The sequence below is a fragment of the Chiloscyllium plagiosum genome, chromosome 2 (assembly GCF_004010195.1).
Source record: "Chiloscyllium plagiosum isolate BGI_BamShark_2017 chromosome 2, ASM401019v2, whole genome shotgun sequence".
NCBI lineage: Eukaryota > Metazoa > Chordata > Chondrichthyes > Orectolobiformes > Hemiscylliidae > Chiloscyllium > Chiloscyllium plagiosum.
In genome coordinates this window covers 44,483,852-44,499,952 of record NC_057711.1, presented here as the reverse complement: position 1 = coordinate 44,499,952, position 16,101 = coordinate 44,483,852, and the positions used below count along the sequence as shown (strand labels likewise).

General features: G+C 40.0%; 1 long non-coding RNA gene across 2 annotated transcripts in view; it reads left to right on the top strand.

Moving 5' to 3' along the window:
* The first annotated feature begins 1,593 nt into the window (after positions 1-1,593).
* LOC122559279 overlaps positions 1,594-16,101 on the top strand; it is a 38,329-nt gene continuing 23,821 nt past the window's right edge. For both annotated transcript variants that reach the window (XR_006314383.1, XR_006314389.1), the window contains exons 1-2: positions 1,594-1,626; positions 9,985-10,077. This is a non-coding gene — a long non-coding RNA (uncharacterized LOC122559279). The remainder of the gene's footprint in view (positions 1,627-9,984; positions 10,078-16,101) is intronic.

Sequence of the window (16,101 nt, the reverse complement as noted above, 5' to 3'; positions counted from 1 at the left end):
GTTCATGGAGTCATGGGATCTGGGCATCACTGGCTAGGCCAGCTGTTATTGCCAATTTCTGAATGCTGAAAAGGCAGTTAAGAGTCACTCAAATTGCAGTGGATCAACAGTCACATATTGGCCTGGTTGGGAAAGGAAGGCAGACCTTTTCTTCCCTTAAGGTCATTAATGAACCCAATGTTATTTTTCAATTTGATAATTGACAATGTTTACATTTTTGTCATGAGACTAACCTTTTATTTCAGAGTTTTACTGAAATCAAGTTTCATCATATAATTTTTTTTATTCATTCATAAACAACATGATTTTGTGACAGGTAGGTCCTGCCTTACAAACCTTATTGAGTTCTGTGACAAGGTGACTAAACAGGTAGATGAGGGTAAAGTGGTTGATGTGGTGTACATGGATTTTAGTAAGGCGTTTGATAAGGTTCCCCACAATGGGCTATTGCAGAAAATACAGAGGCATGGGATTGAGGGTGATTTAGCAGTTTGGATCAGCATCGGCTAGTTGAAAGAAGACCGAGGGTAGTGGTTGATGGGAATTGTTCATCCTGGAGTTCGGTTACTAGTGGTGTACCGCAAGGATTTGTTTTGGGGTCACTGCTGTTTGTCATTTTTATAAATGATCTGGATGAGGGCTTGGAAAGGGTGCAGAGGAAATTTACCAGGATGTTACCTGGTATGGAGGGAAGGTCTTATGAGGAAATGCTGAGGGATTTAAGGCTGTTTATAATAGAGAGAAGAAGGTTGAGAGATGACTTAATAGAGACATACAAGATAATCAGAGAATTAGATAGAGTGGACAGTGGGAGCCTTTTTCCTCGGATGGCGATGGCTAGCATGAGGGGACATAGCTTTAAATTGAGGGGTGATAGATATAGGACAGATGTCAGAGGTAGGTTCTTTACTCAGAGTAGTAAGTGCGTGGAATGCCCTGGCTGCAACAGTAGCAGACTCACCAACTTTAAAGGCATAAATATATGGATGATAATGGAATTGTGTAATTTAGAAGGGCTTCAGATTGGTTTCGCAAGTCATCGAGGGCTGAAGGGCCTGTACTGTGCTGTAATGTTCTATGATCTATGTTTTATAGGACATTGGCATCACTGGCTGGGCCAGCATTTATTTGAGATGGTGGTGTTGAGCTGACCAAAAACATAAATGAGGGCAGAGCGGGAGATGCTGTTTGCATGGACTTTAGTAAAGCCTTTGACAAGATTCTACATGGTTGACTGCTTAGTAAAGTTAGGTCGCATAGGATTCAGGGAGAACTTGCCAATTGGGTACAAAATTGACTTAATGGTAGGAGACTGTGGGTAGTGGTGGAGGGTTATTTTTTGGACTGGAAGTCTGTGGCCAGTGGTATTCCACAGGGATCAGTGCTATATCTACATTTTGTTTGTCATTGACATACATGAATTGGATAAGAAATTAGGAAGCATGGTTCGTTTACAAATGACATCAAAATTGCTGGTATTGTATATAAGTGCTGTATGACTGCATGACTGTATAATCACTGCAATCCATATGCCATAGGTAGACCCACAATAATGTCAGGCTGGAGATGCTTGGATTTTGAACCAGTGACATTGAAGAAATGGCAATATATTTCCACATCAAGATGGTGAGCAATTCAAATCCACATTTCCAGAATAATAGCATGGAGTTCCAGATTACTAGCTCAATGACTTCTACCACTTTGGCACATTTCCAGGGGCCATTTATACCCATAAAAACTAATAGCTGCCCTTTAATGCAATAGGTTAATGCTGAGTTCATTTACATAACGCCTCTTTTTGTGACAACTGTTGTCAACCGTTGCTGCTTCCTCAGCAGTTATGTCTGATCAAATAACCCACAAAGCCATGTTTTGTATGTTTCTAGCACTTATGAAACCAGAATTAGCATACCATATCGAATCATTGAAAGATTCACAGCATACTTTTATCAGAAAACAATTTTTTTTGGAACGACAATTGTTTTGAAGTAGTTTTGTTGCATTGCTTTCCTGTTTATTGATAGAAATTGATACAATTGTATTTTTGTCAGCCCAGAGCCAACCAATGTTGGAGTGCCACTCCAATTTCTAGTTATCTCTGCCACATAGGAGCTCCATATTTCTTTCTGGGACTTTCTAACCCAGTTTCTCCAGAAACATGGAGATTATTGGAAATGGAACCACTAATTCAATTGGATCATCAAGGGCAGACAAGTCACACCCCTTTTTTAGGGCAATAGCTGATAAGTTATTTTCAGGCCTGACTTCTTATCCTTAAAACAGCTTGCAGGATTCACAGAAATTCTCAGGTCATCCGACCCACCTCAGGAAACCGTGAAAGAGAAGACATGATATTCATTGCTATGAAGCAGACAGTTTAAAAGGCCAACCTCAGTGTTTTGAGACATTGTTCCAGTTACAATAAAGTTGGAAATACCCTTACTGCTTCATTTTCCACATAGGGTGTGACAATAGGATAGAGTGGGCGAGGGAATAAGGTCAGTAAGGTAAGTGGGTAACGGAATGGTTTGGATGAGGTTACTGTATAATGGTGTTAATAGATGTGAAGCTGGAAAAGCACAGTAGGTCAGACAGAATCCAAAGAGCAGGAAAGTCAACATTTCGAGCTGAAATGTTGACTTTCCTGGTCCTCAGATGCTGTCTGACCTGTTGTGCTTTTCCAGTCTCACATCTGTTGACTCTGACTTCCAGCATTGTAGTCCTTATTGTCTCCAATTTACTGTGTAACGGTGTTGGGTAGCAACGGGTAGTGTGACAGGTGGGTAGAGAGGAAAATGGATAGGGATGGGGGTAGTCAGTGTTGGGGGTAATCAGATCATGTCAAGGGGCGTGGGAGTTGAAGGGGAATTGGGTTATGGGGACTAGTTGGATTGGAGGGATATCTGGGAGTCAGAGGGCTAGCCGTGAAATGGAAATCTGGGCTGACAAATGTATTAGAATTATTTGAGGAAGCTACAAGCAGTAAAGATAAAAGAGAAGAAGTGGATTAATGCATTTTGATTTTTAGATTGGCATTATATGAGGTGCCACAAATTAGGGTACTCAATAAGATAAGAAACAAGGGTGTTGGTGGTAGTAACTAATTGAAGACAGAGAGTTGGAATAAGAGGGGCATTTTCAGGATATTAAATGTTCTAATGATGTGCCACAGAGATTAATGTTGGGGCCACAATTTTTTAGAATATACATGAATAACTTGGATGAGGAAAGTGAATATACTATAGTCAAGTCTACAGATGACACAAAAATAGGTCAGATGTGGTAAGGATGATGCAAGAGTCTGCAAAGGGCTATGGAGAGGTTATGTGAGTGAGAAACATTTTGGCAGATGAAATATAATATGGGGAAATGTAAGATTGTGCACTTTAGCAGGATAAATAGAGAAGTTGTATATTATTTAAATGGAGAAAGAATGCAAAAAGAGATGGATTTGAGTGTTCTCATCAGTAAATCACAAAAAGCTGGCATACAATGTCAGCAGGTAATAGGGAAGGCAATATGGAAGGCAGGTCATTATTTCAAAGAGAATGAAATATACAAGTACAGAAGTTTCTGAAAAATAAACATAGCGCTCGTCAAACCACAGCTGGAATACTATGAACAGTTTTTGTTCCCTTATCTAAGAAAAGATGTATTGTCATTGGAGGCACATCAGTAAAAGTTCATGAAGCTGATCCCAGGTATGGAGGGACTGTCTTATGAGAAGAGATTGAATAGACTGGCTGTACTCATTGGAATAAATAGGAATGAGAGACAACCTTACTGAAACATGTAAGATTCTTGAGGACCTAACAGAGTAGATGCAGAAAAGTTGTTTCCCATTGTGGGAGTTCTACCACCAGACAGCATAATCTCCAAATGAGGAGACATTCATTTAGGACAGAGATCAGGAGGAACTTTTTCTCAGTGATTTGTGAATCTTTGAAATTCTTCATCAAAAAGGACTCTTGCTGAATTCTTTTTGACACAGGACACAACACGTGGTCCATTGTCTTGTATGTCTTGGCAATGCAAGTGAACATCTAAATGTTAAGAGGGATTCTGTGTCTATTACTTATAGGCAGTGACTTCCAAATTTCCACCAGTTTAAACCTTCTACTTTACCTTAAATCTATGCCTCTTAATCACTGATTTTTCCATCAAGGGGAAATCTCTGTTCCTGTCTACCCTATTTATGCCCCTCATAATTTTAAACATCTCAGTCATGACCCTCTCACTCTCCTCTCTAACATCTTTTAAAACAAATACTATTTTGTAGCATAAAGTGGCAGCTATGAGTAGGATAGCATCACAAGAAATGACACCAAGTCACCTGACATTCAGAATGTAGAAGGACATACTCCAATAGAATCATGCAGGGATCTCTCACTTTACTGTACTCAGTCCAGTAAACTGTTCTTTTTATCAAGATCTGCTCCAGTCTAAAAAATGAAAAATCTCCCCTTAGAGCAATGCAGGAAAAGTACCCAGCAGTGCTCAGCAATTGTGTGATTGTTTCAAACAAAGATGATAAAGCCCAGCAGTAGCAATCATGTTCCAACACTACAGTGGCACAGCTAAACAAAGCACTAGTCAAACCGGAGAAAAAAGGTGCAGAGATGAAATGAAGTAATTGAAAGAGGTGACAACAGATAGGTGAAGATAAATGATGCAGGGGGAAAATCTGGCAAACATAGAGCAGATAAACTCCAGTAATAGGTGAAACTGCAGAACATGGGATGTGAGACCACAGCGAAAGGTGAAACATTGGGCAAATGGGCCAGGTGGCAAGGGCAACTGACAAGCAATGACATAGGCTAACAGGAAAGGAAAGTAGTTACAAACTGAGTGTCAAACATGCATGGGCAAGTTTATTATGACTTCTTTCTTCTCCCCCCTCAATATGCTGAAAGGGTGCTTTGTGATGGAGAAGACCCTTCTACTACCTGAGCCTCTTCACTTTTTAAAATGCCTGGACCAGACTGTACGTTGGCACAATTGGGGTCGAAGTTTTGAACACTCCAGAATCACCTCAGGCAACTTACATAAGATAGATAGACAATAAGACAGCACTTTCTTACACTCAGTATGAAACTGCACTGACAATATATTGACGAGACAAAGATCAATCTACAATTTATGACCAGGTACTGAAGGCCTTTGTTGAGTTTTTTGAAATTAGATGGAACATTCTGGTCGATTGTGCTATGTCACACATCTTCCAATCTGGATAGGACTCACTTTTGTCAAAATCTATGCTGCTAACAGTGGAAGATGGTGGTAGACAAGATGGTGGAGTAAAGCTCCTGAGCCCAGGGTTCAACTGTTCATCTGCTTTTCTTTTTTTTTGCTTTTTTTTTCTCTTTTGTTTTGTTTCTTTTCTTTTACTTAGCTCTCGTTGAAGAGCTCGGTTGTGATGACAGCATTAGCAGAGGCAAGTGAGCCCCTTGCAGACTTGAAGTGGGCCCAGTGTGGACTCATGGCAGTCTTGAAGTGAGCCCAGGATGGACTCGAAATGGACCCAGCAAGGCACGAAGTAAGCATTAACATTGACTCATGTCTGCTGCGGCAAAAGTAAGTTTGAGTTCCCAGTGGCATCTGTGTCCAGCGCAGATTCATGGAGGTGGAGGTGGAGGCGGGTTTGGGTCCAGTATGCGACCCAGAGGCATCAGCAGCAGCTCCATCAAAGAGGTCAGCCCGAAGCTCATAGCGATGTTGGAGTCAAGTTTGGGTGGTGTGGTACCTCATGTCATTGGTAGCAGCTGCATTGGTGAGATCCAGTGAAGACTAATAGTGATGAGGGAATCAGTGGAGGCAAAATGGCACCAAAGAGTAACAACTTTCATTCCAGTGACAGTGATATGGCAAAGGGGACAGTGATATGGCAAAGGGGAGACGTGGCTGGTCACCAGACCCATGACGGAGCACTTAACAAGAACTGTAAAGTTTAACACTACTTCTTTACTTTCTGCCTTTGTTTTCTTTTTTTTGTTTTTTTTTTCTGTGTTTTAAGATGGCTGGAGACTGGCGACACTCTACAGCACTTTTCACTGTATTGTTTTACAAAACACACATGACAATAAACAAATAAATACACTGTGAAAACAGAATAGCCACCAGTTAGAGTGGCATAAGATTCATCTGCTCAGATTATGGAGTCTGTATATTACATTTGCCAAAGGAGTTTCAACATGCCCACTAGCATAGCAATGGCCTGAAGAGGGCACTGTAACCACCAATACCCCTTGGGTTCAGACGTAGCTCCAAAAAGTCCCAACAGTGTGAAATATGCTCTGCCATGATTACGTGTGAAAGACAGCTGTGGCCTACAGAGTTAAAGAAACCTCACAGCATGTGGGATATAGATGACTCAGGGCTTTTTGAAGAGATAGCCCTCAACCTTCTTTTACCATTTGATACTGAGGACACTTCATTTTCTCGACAGTCGGCCAGATGACAGAAAGACATTAATGACAAATTGTTCATTCCAACAACAAGAGCAGTACTTGATATTCCACTATGGGACACTGAAAGGATATTGCCAATGTTCATTGTTGTTTTTAAGAAAAAGGCACATCCTCAGTATCAGTCCTGCCTGTACTCTAGGATGCCTGCGAACACATTTGACTATGAAGCCTGTCAACAATTGAATTGATGAGCGGGGTGTGGGTTACAGGTTAATGGTTAGAAATGTAAACATATTAATGATGGTGAATTATGGACACATTAATGTGGGGGTGGGGTAAACATTCAGGGACAGGAAAATATTTGGGGGATGTAAAGTATGAGGTAGTAGCTGTCAATGGGATAGCTGATGGCATCACAGGATGTAACCTAGGTCAGGTGACATTCAATGTATTGAGAGATTTAGTAAACACAGTCATGTAGGTATCTCTCCTTTCTCTGTACATAATGCATGTAGTTCAACATACAGTTCTGGTTATCAAAACCTAACCCACACTCACCTCTTAGAATGTTTACAACAAATGTTTAAGTCAGTTCTCTTTCAGCATAATACCTTTCAAAGTGATCACAAACTAACCCAATCTCTCCATGATACCTTTGAGTAGCTGCAATGACTTTCTTTCACTTAACCAGTGGTGGCCGGAAGTGTAACCTAAAGACCAAAATGACAGAAGGCTGCCCCATGAGATTGTATTTTTTTTTGTGGTGACTTGCTTCTGACAGGAGTTGCTGCTGCCTGAATTTCTGAAATTTGTCCGTAGGCAGTCTACTGTTAAAACAAGTTTTGGGTTGCTTTAAATACAGTTAAAAGCAAAACTGCAGAGAATGGCAATAAGATCTGTAAAAATTCCTGAAGTGGGGATGGAAAATACAAAACAATATTGAAAAAGCAGACAGTAGGTTTGGACATCATTTCCAAAAAGCCAGCACAGAGACAATGAGCAAAATGACATCTGTGACTTTTTTTATTCATTCACGGGACAATGGCGTCACTAGCTAACGCAGCTTTTATTGCCCTAGAAGGCAGTTAAGGGTCAAATACTTTGCTGTTGGTCTGGGATCACATAGGCCAAACCAGGTAAGGATGGCAGATTCGTTCTCGAAAGAGTTATCATTTACGATAAAACATAATCCTGAATTTTGTCTTAAAATGCATTCAATTTTATTTATTTATTTATTTATTTTATTAAAATATATTAAATCCATGCATTTTGCCCATGGTTTTGGAACATGTTTTCAATCTCATGTACAGGACTTGATCTTAGGTCTGATTAGCACGTGAATGCCTGCTATATACTATTTTATCACTTCAAGTCAATGAGGTAAAGGTTGTCAATAACTGACTGAAGGTACAGAGTCATAGAGTCATAGAGATGGATCAGACCCTTCGGTCTAACTCATACATGCTGACCAGATATGCTAATCTAAACTAGTTCCATTTGCCAGCACTTGGCCAATATCCTTCTAAACCCTTCCTATTCATACATCCATCCAGATGCCTTTAAATGTTGTAGGTGTACCATCCTCCACCACTTCCTCTGGCAGCTCATTCCATACATGCACCACCCTTTGCGTGAAAAAGTTGCCCCTTAGGTCCCTTTTATATCTTTCCCCTCTCACCATCAATCTATGCCCTCTAGTTCTGGACTCCCCACCCCCATTAAAATGAATTCAATATGTGTGAAATAATTTTGTTAATATCAATGATCTTTTGCAATCAAAAAATGTTAACCATTTAAGAACTTGATGTAAAATGAATCAGTTTTTTTTCCTATTCTTCTTTCTGTGACTGGCTAAGCATAAAAACAAGATAGTATTTACGTTGCAGTAAAGCATATTACATCTGCTACATAGAACCATTCTATACAATTCAATCCAGTTTTTCTCCAGCAGATTTAGTGTTGAATTACTTAAAAGATGTTGTGCACCTGTTCATATGACAAAATTATTGCGAACTGAAAAGTGCCAAACCATTTAACAAGACTAAAATATTTGCTGAAGAATTGATTTCCTAATCGAGCAAGATATTTGATCTGATCGTTGATATTCAACTTGCATATTTGTACAATCAATAGTAAAGGTTAGAAAGCAAAATATTGTTTTATTACTAGGAAATGTGATATTTTAAGTGTTAATTATTCCCACAGATTATTGAAGAAAGTAGATACTTCAAATTCTACAATCTTAAATAGAATTAAGGAGAATCCAAAGGGTTTTTACAAATATATTAAGGACAAAAGGGTAACTGGGGAGAGAATAGGGCTCCTCAACGATCAGCAAGGTGGCCTTTGTGTGGAGCTACAGAGAATGGGGGAGATACTAAATGAATATTTTGCATCAGTATTTACTGTGGAAAAGGATATGGAAGATATAGACTGTAGGCAAATAGATGGTGGCATCTTGCAAAATGTCCAGATTACAGAGGAGGAGGTGCTGGATGTCTTGAAATGGTTAAAGGTGGATAAATCCCCAGGAGCTGATCAGGTGTACCCGAGAACTCTGTGGGAAGCTAGAGAAGTGATTGCTGGGCCTCTTGCTGAGATATTTGTATCATCCTTTATTACAACAGGATCTGGACCAGATAGGCCAATGGGCTGAGAAGTGGCAGATGGAGTTTAATTCAGATAAATGCGAGGTGCTGCATTTTGGGAAAGCAAATCTTAGCAGGACTTACACATTTAATAGTAAAGTCCTAGGGAGTGTTGCTGAACAAAGAGACCTTGGAGTGCAGGTTCATAGCTCCTTGAAAGTGGAGTCGCAGGTAGATAGGACAGTGAAGAAGGCGTTTGGTATGCTTTCCTTTCTTGGTCAGAGTATTGAGTACAGGAGTTGGGAGGTCATGTTGCGCTGTACAGCATATTGGTTCGGCCAATGTTGGAATATTGCATGCATTTCTGGTCTCCTTCCTATCAGAAAGATGTTGTGAAACTTGAAAGGGTTCAGAAAAGATTTACAAGGATGTTGCCAGGGTTGGAGGATTTGAGCTGTAGGGAAAGGTTGAACAGGCTGGGGCTGTTTTCCCTGGAGCGTCGGAGGCTGAGGTGTGACCTTATAGAGGTTTACAAAATTATGATGGGCATGGATAGGATAAGTAGACAAAGTCTTTACCATGGGGTCAGGGAGTCCAGAACTAGAGGGCATAGGTTTAGGATGAGAGAGGAAAGATATAAAAGAGACCTAAGGGGCAACTTTTTCACGCAGAGGGTGGTACGTGTATGGAATAAGCTGCCAGAGAATGTGGTGGTGGCTGGTACACCTACAACATTTAAAGGGTTTAGAAGGATATGGGCCGGGTACTGGCAGGTGGGATGAGATTAGGTTGGGATATCTGGTCAGCATGGACAGGTTGGACCAAAGTGTCTGTTTCCATGCTGTACATCTCTATGACTCTATGACTCTCAGAATCCACTACCATATATTTATTGAGCAAGACAATTTCTCTCAAAATAAACTTACCGTACCTCATTTGAGAAGGTAAATATAAATCTTTACATAATATAATTACTTCCTTCTTTCCAGTTAGGATTATAAAAATGTAATGCAGATGGAGATATATGAATATATAAAAGAAAATTTACATTTCGGTGAAGGTAGATCAAAAGAAGTGCATTGGTAAGTACTGTAAATTTAAATGTAATTCCTGCCTTTGTGAGTTATGACGTATTAAGAAATATCATTCAACTTCACTGAGGTGGAAGTTTTCTTCTCAATGGCCTCTGGTCTTGTCTCCAGGGGCTTGTTCACCACTGCCTAGGTATCTTAAAAACATGTATGCTTCATGGACAAAACATTGCTGATAATGCATTTTGTTTACTCTTGGTTGCCCCAAATGTATTCATCTTTTAAAGAAGGAAACACAAAAAAGACAATCTTTGCGAATTCTATTTAATAAATCAAATTGAATCAAAATTTGCATACACTAAAAGAAGCAGACAAACCCACCTGTCAATCTTTCTTCTCACCTATCCGCTCCACCCTCCTCTCCGACCTATCACCTTTATGCGTTCCTTCATCCAACTATTGCATTCTCAACTACCTTCTTCCCAGTCCCACTCCCTCCCATTTATCTCTCCACCCCCAAGGCTTCCAGCCTCATTCCTGATGAAGGGCTCCTGCCCAAAACATTGATTTTCCTGCTCCTCGGATGCTGCCTGACCTGCTGTGCTTTTCCAGCACCACTTTAATTTTGACTCTAATCTCCTGCATCTGCAGTCCTCACTTTCACCTGCTATAATTTAATGCCTTATGATATTGATGCATCTGAATCACAGTATGTCATTGTTAAAAGTGATAATAATTAAAGTAATCCCAATGTTTATTTATAGAATCAGAATAATCACAGCACAGAAGGTTGCTATTTGGCCTGTTATGTCTGTGCTGGCCCTCTGAGCAACCAATTCATCTACCAAATTCACCTACCACTCTCCTGCTTTCCCCATAAACCTGCATACATTTCTTTTTCAGATCATGAATTTGAAAGCCTCCTGTGACCTGTGTCCACTGTACCCTAAAGCAGTGCATTTTTGATCCTACCCAGTCACTGCATGAAAATGTTTCTCTTTATTAATTTTAAAATTTTATTAAGCATATTTGACTCCTTATTTATTTTTAGAAAAGAAATCATTAATGTTTGTATACCTATTTTCATGACCTCATTATGCCTTAAAGCATGTAATCAATGATATACCATCTCAAAGTGTAGTCACAGTTAGGAGGTCAGGAAATTACAGGCAGCAAGATCCCACAAATTGCAGTGAAATCACAAGTGTTTAATGATGCTGTTTGAGGGAGAAACATGATATAATATCAGGGAGAACTCCCATTAATATTTTTGAACAGTACTGTACTTTCTTTCAAATTCCCTTGAGGGCAATTGAGACCTTAAATAACTTTTCATAAGAAAGATTGCTGGTCAGATATTGCAGTACTGAACTGAAATGTTAAACTGGATTAAGCAAAATCTCTGAAGTAGATCTTGAATCCACAATTTCTGATGAGGGATGTTAATAGTGAGCTAAAGTTGATGTACGTTGTAACAGAAGTAGATTTTTAGAATATGCCATCTAGGATGTATTTCAACATATAAACAATGAAAAAAGGACATTTTATGACATGGTAGACTTTTGCAATTGTATTTCTGGGTAAAGGATTCCCTTGTAGAACGTTTTACATGAATCATTCATCTCTTTAACTTTATAACATTTGATCCCTTGATTCCAATCCTAAATTGTTGTGAGACAAATCTTTCCTCTCGAATAACATAAACTCATTCCGTTTTTGTTTTCTTTTCGGCACAGAATCCCTCAATGATTCCATTTCTCTTGATCTCATGAGACCACTTTGCAAGTATAGACAGAAGCTCCCAGACCTTGCATAATCCAAACACTGGTAGCTGTATTTCTGAGTTGTGGAGAACAAATTTCATCTAGCTTTTCTCCTTCTTGGGATTCAGTACAAAGAACAAAAAGCAGTACAGCATGTCAGCCTACCAAGCCTATGCCAATAAAAAATGCCTTTCTAAACTGAACTCTTTTTGCTTCCACACAGTTTATCCCTCTATTCCCTGTCTATTCAAGTATGTATTAAGATGTCTATTAAATGTTGCTATTGTATCTGCTTCTACCAACTCTTCTGCCAGTGCATTCCAAGCACGACCCTCTGTGTAAAAAGGTTCCTCTCACATCACCTTTGAACTTTCCCTCTTTTACTTTAAACCTATGTCCCTGAGTAATTGCCATTTCTACACTGTGAAAAAGACTCCAACTATCCATGCCTCTCTTTATAAACATCTACCAGGTCACTCTTCAGCCTCTGACATTCAAACGAAAACAAAATAAGTTTGTTCAATCTCTTCTCATCGCTAATACCCTCCAAACCACGCATCCCAGTAAACCTTTCCTGTACCCTCTGGAAAGCTTTCATATTCTTTTGATTGTGTACAGTTCTGGTCACCACACTATGTTCCAAATGTGGCATAACTGAAGTACTACACATCTGCAACATGACTTGCCAATTTTTATACTCTAGGCCCCAACTAATGAAGGCAAGCTTGCCATAGCCTTCATGACCACCTAATCTGTTTGTGTTGCCACTTTCAGGGAACTGTGGATGTGTACACCTCAATTTTCTGTATGTTAATGTTACTAAGAGTTCGACCATTTACTATTTACTTCTCTCCTGCATTAGATTTCCCAAAATATATCACCTCCATCTGCCACTTCTCAGTCAAAGTCTCCAGCCAGTATATATGTTGCTGTATTCTCTGGCAGTCTTCCTCGCTGTCCATAGCTCTCCTAATCTTTGTGGAACTAATCATACAACAATGAACAAATGCAAAAATTCAAATAGGATTTTTCTATTGGCTGTTTTTACCCTTATTAACAAGTTAACACAATCTATACACCAAAATTATTGCATTACTAGCTATATATATAGAATATGTATTTCAATACATGAAAGAGGAAACCCTGATTTCCAACCATGATTGGATTGAAATTATCCACTGACCTTTAGGTCTCTTCCACATGAGAGTTTCCAGGACAGATGTCTCCTGTTACAAAGCTGTCCAGGATTCCACAAAGCCAATACCACAGAAGATCTTTGTAGAAGCAGCATCTCCATTTGCAGCAGGACGTGTGTAATATTCTGTGAGTTGAATGTCCAGCAGCACCGCGAGACAGTTTGGCAGTTGCTATGAAAGCTTAAGTATGTGAAGTAAGTATAGGACTAGAGTTGCTGTTCGATGATGCATTAGGGTGTCACATGGGTGAGGGTTTACATTGCCAGTTGGGTGGGGTGAGTAGGATGCCAAGGTGCCCGGTATATGACTGAATGTTTAGGTTAGGTCAGGGAGTTGTGGGGGTGTTATGTGAGACAGAGAAAGTGAAAGGTGGGATTGGAATGGTGGCCATGGTAGGTGTGGGACTGGTGTTAGGACTACAGAAGTGTTGGAAATGTAAGTTTGGACCCAAGATAGGTCAGGTAGGTCAAGGGAATGGGATTTTTAACTCAGCTCAGGTTGGGATAAGGATGGTGAAGGAGGTCAGGTTTGGGAGGTGGAAGGAGAGTTATGTCGTCGTGGGGAGGTGGTGATGTCGTGTCAGTGGTGGGGGTGTCAGGCCAACAGAGATGGGGATGTTGCATTAAGGAAGGGTGTTAAGTCCCGCAAGAGTGTGTCAGGTTACGGACTGGAATTGAGTTGGGTCAAGGAGTTTTCTAGTTGGGGTGGCCGTCCTAAGTCCAGGGATTTCAGGGATTTGACGGAATAGTTGTAGAGATCCATGGTGAGTTGAGGGGTCAATTTAATAGTTATGGGTAGGCTTTTAATCTTCATGGGTAACATTTGTACTTGTTTGAGTTGGACCTTTCTGGAGTTTTTGACATTAAATGGCTTTATCAGTGGGTTCCAGATGCATGGAAGTTGTCCATCAGCAGTTTCAATTTCCCAGGCAATTCCCATGGATTGTGCTGTGTCAAAGATTCCTGAACCACAAATCCAGTCCAGCTGCTCCAATGACTCTCTGCCCTTTAAAATATCTGACCTAATGTTCTTCGTGCACTGAAGATATTTATATCTTTTGATTGCACTAATTTTGCCACACTCTTAGTGATGAGCAGAGGTTTTTAAGGATACTTTTGTGAGAGTTAATTCCATTATGCACATTCCAATATAGGGGATTTACTGTAGTCAGTGGTTAATGAACTAAAAATCTCAGATTATTCTAAGGCTTTGTGTGTGTGATCAATGCTATCACTAGGCAGAGCAACATGTACTCAGGCATAAAATTGGAATATTTCTTCAGGTTTGACGTAGACATAACTACAATACCTTCTATCATAAAAGGAATCCAGTCAGTGAGAATGATTATTAATTCTTGGTAAAATGCTTCTTCAGTATCAGCTGTTATGGTTCTTTATTAATAACAAGGGCTTCCATCTAGTACTATAAATACATGATATCAAAATATTAAAAGTTAAGAATTGCTTGACCAAGTGTTCATCTCCTTACAGAAGTCATTATAAAATATAACCACAGTGGAAGTCATTATAAAATATAATTACAGTTTTGTTTACAAAATGTCTGTCAAAATTCTCTTCCTGTTCCATTGCCTGATTTAACAACAGTTTTGCTGATGCATGTGGACACATTCTGATGTATCTTGAGGGCAATTTTAAGAGGATCATCCTACCTTATTGTTGGTAACACATCCATTAATCTACTATTAAAAGTAATAGAACTCATCCAGTTTAAGTAGTGCTACACATTTTGGTAATATTGATTCTACAAAGTATGTTTGGCTAGGAAGGAAAACCATGTAGTTTGGGCTGAGGTTAGGAATAGGAAAGGTGAGGTCACCCTATTGTTGGTAACACATCCATTAATCTACTATTAAAAGTAATAGAACTCATCCAGTTTAAGTAGTGCTACACATTTTGGTAATATTGATTCTACAAAGTATGTTTGGCTAGGAAGGAAAACCATGTAGTTTGGGCTGAGGTTAGGAATAGGAAAGGTGAGGTCACCCTGTTAGGAGTCTTTTACAGGCCTCCTAATAGTCCTAGAATCATTGAAGAAAGGATAGGGAAGGTGATTCAGGAGATGAGTGACAGTAAAAGGGTGGTTGTTATGGGGGACTTTAACTTTCCTGATATTGATTGGGAAAACTATAGCTCAAGTTCGTTAGATGGGTCAGTGTTTGTTCAATGTGTACAGGAGAGTTTCCTGACACAATATGTAGACAGGCCAACAAGAGGTGAGGCCATACTGGATTTGGTTCTGGGTAACGAACCAGGCCAGGTGTTAGAATTAAAGGTAGGTGAGCACTTTGGGGATAGTGACCATAATTCGGTGATTTTTACACCCGTGATGGAGAGGGATAAGTGTGTACTACAGGGCAAGAATTATAGCTGGGGTAAGGGAAATTATGATGCGGTGAGGCATGACTTAGGATGTGTGGCTTGGAAAAGTAGACTCCAAGGCAAGAGTGTAAATGATATGTGGAACTTGTCCAAGGGGCAACTATTGAGTGTCCTTGATAATTATGTACCGGTCAGGCAGGTAGGAAAGGGTCGTGCGAGGGAGCCGTGGTTTAATAAGGAATTGGAATCCCTTGTTAAATGGAAGAGGGCGGCCTATCTCAAGATGAGACGTGAAGGTTCAATTGGGGCGATTGAGAGTTATAGGGTAGCCAGGAAGGACCTGAAGAGAGAGCTAAAAGCAGCAAGGAGGGGACATGAAAGGTCCTTAGTAGATAGGATTAGGCAAAACCCTAAGGCTTTCTATAGGTATGTTAGGAATAAAAGAATGACTAGGGTAGGAAAGGGTCCAGTCAAGGATAGTAGTGGGAAGTTGCGTGTGGAGGCGGAAGAGATTGGGGAGACACTGAATGAATACTTTTCTTCAGTATTCACTCAGGAACAGGGCATTGTTGTCGATGAGAATACTGAGGCACAAATAAGTAGAATGGATGGCTTTGAGGTATGTAGAGAAGAGGTATTGGAAATCCTGGAAAAGGTGAAAATAGATAAGTCCCCTGGGCCTGATGGCATTTATCCTAGGATTCTCTGGGAAGCAAGGGAGGAGATTGCAGAGCCATTGGCCTTGATTTTTATGTCCTCTCTGTCTACAGGAGTAGT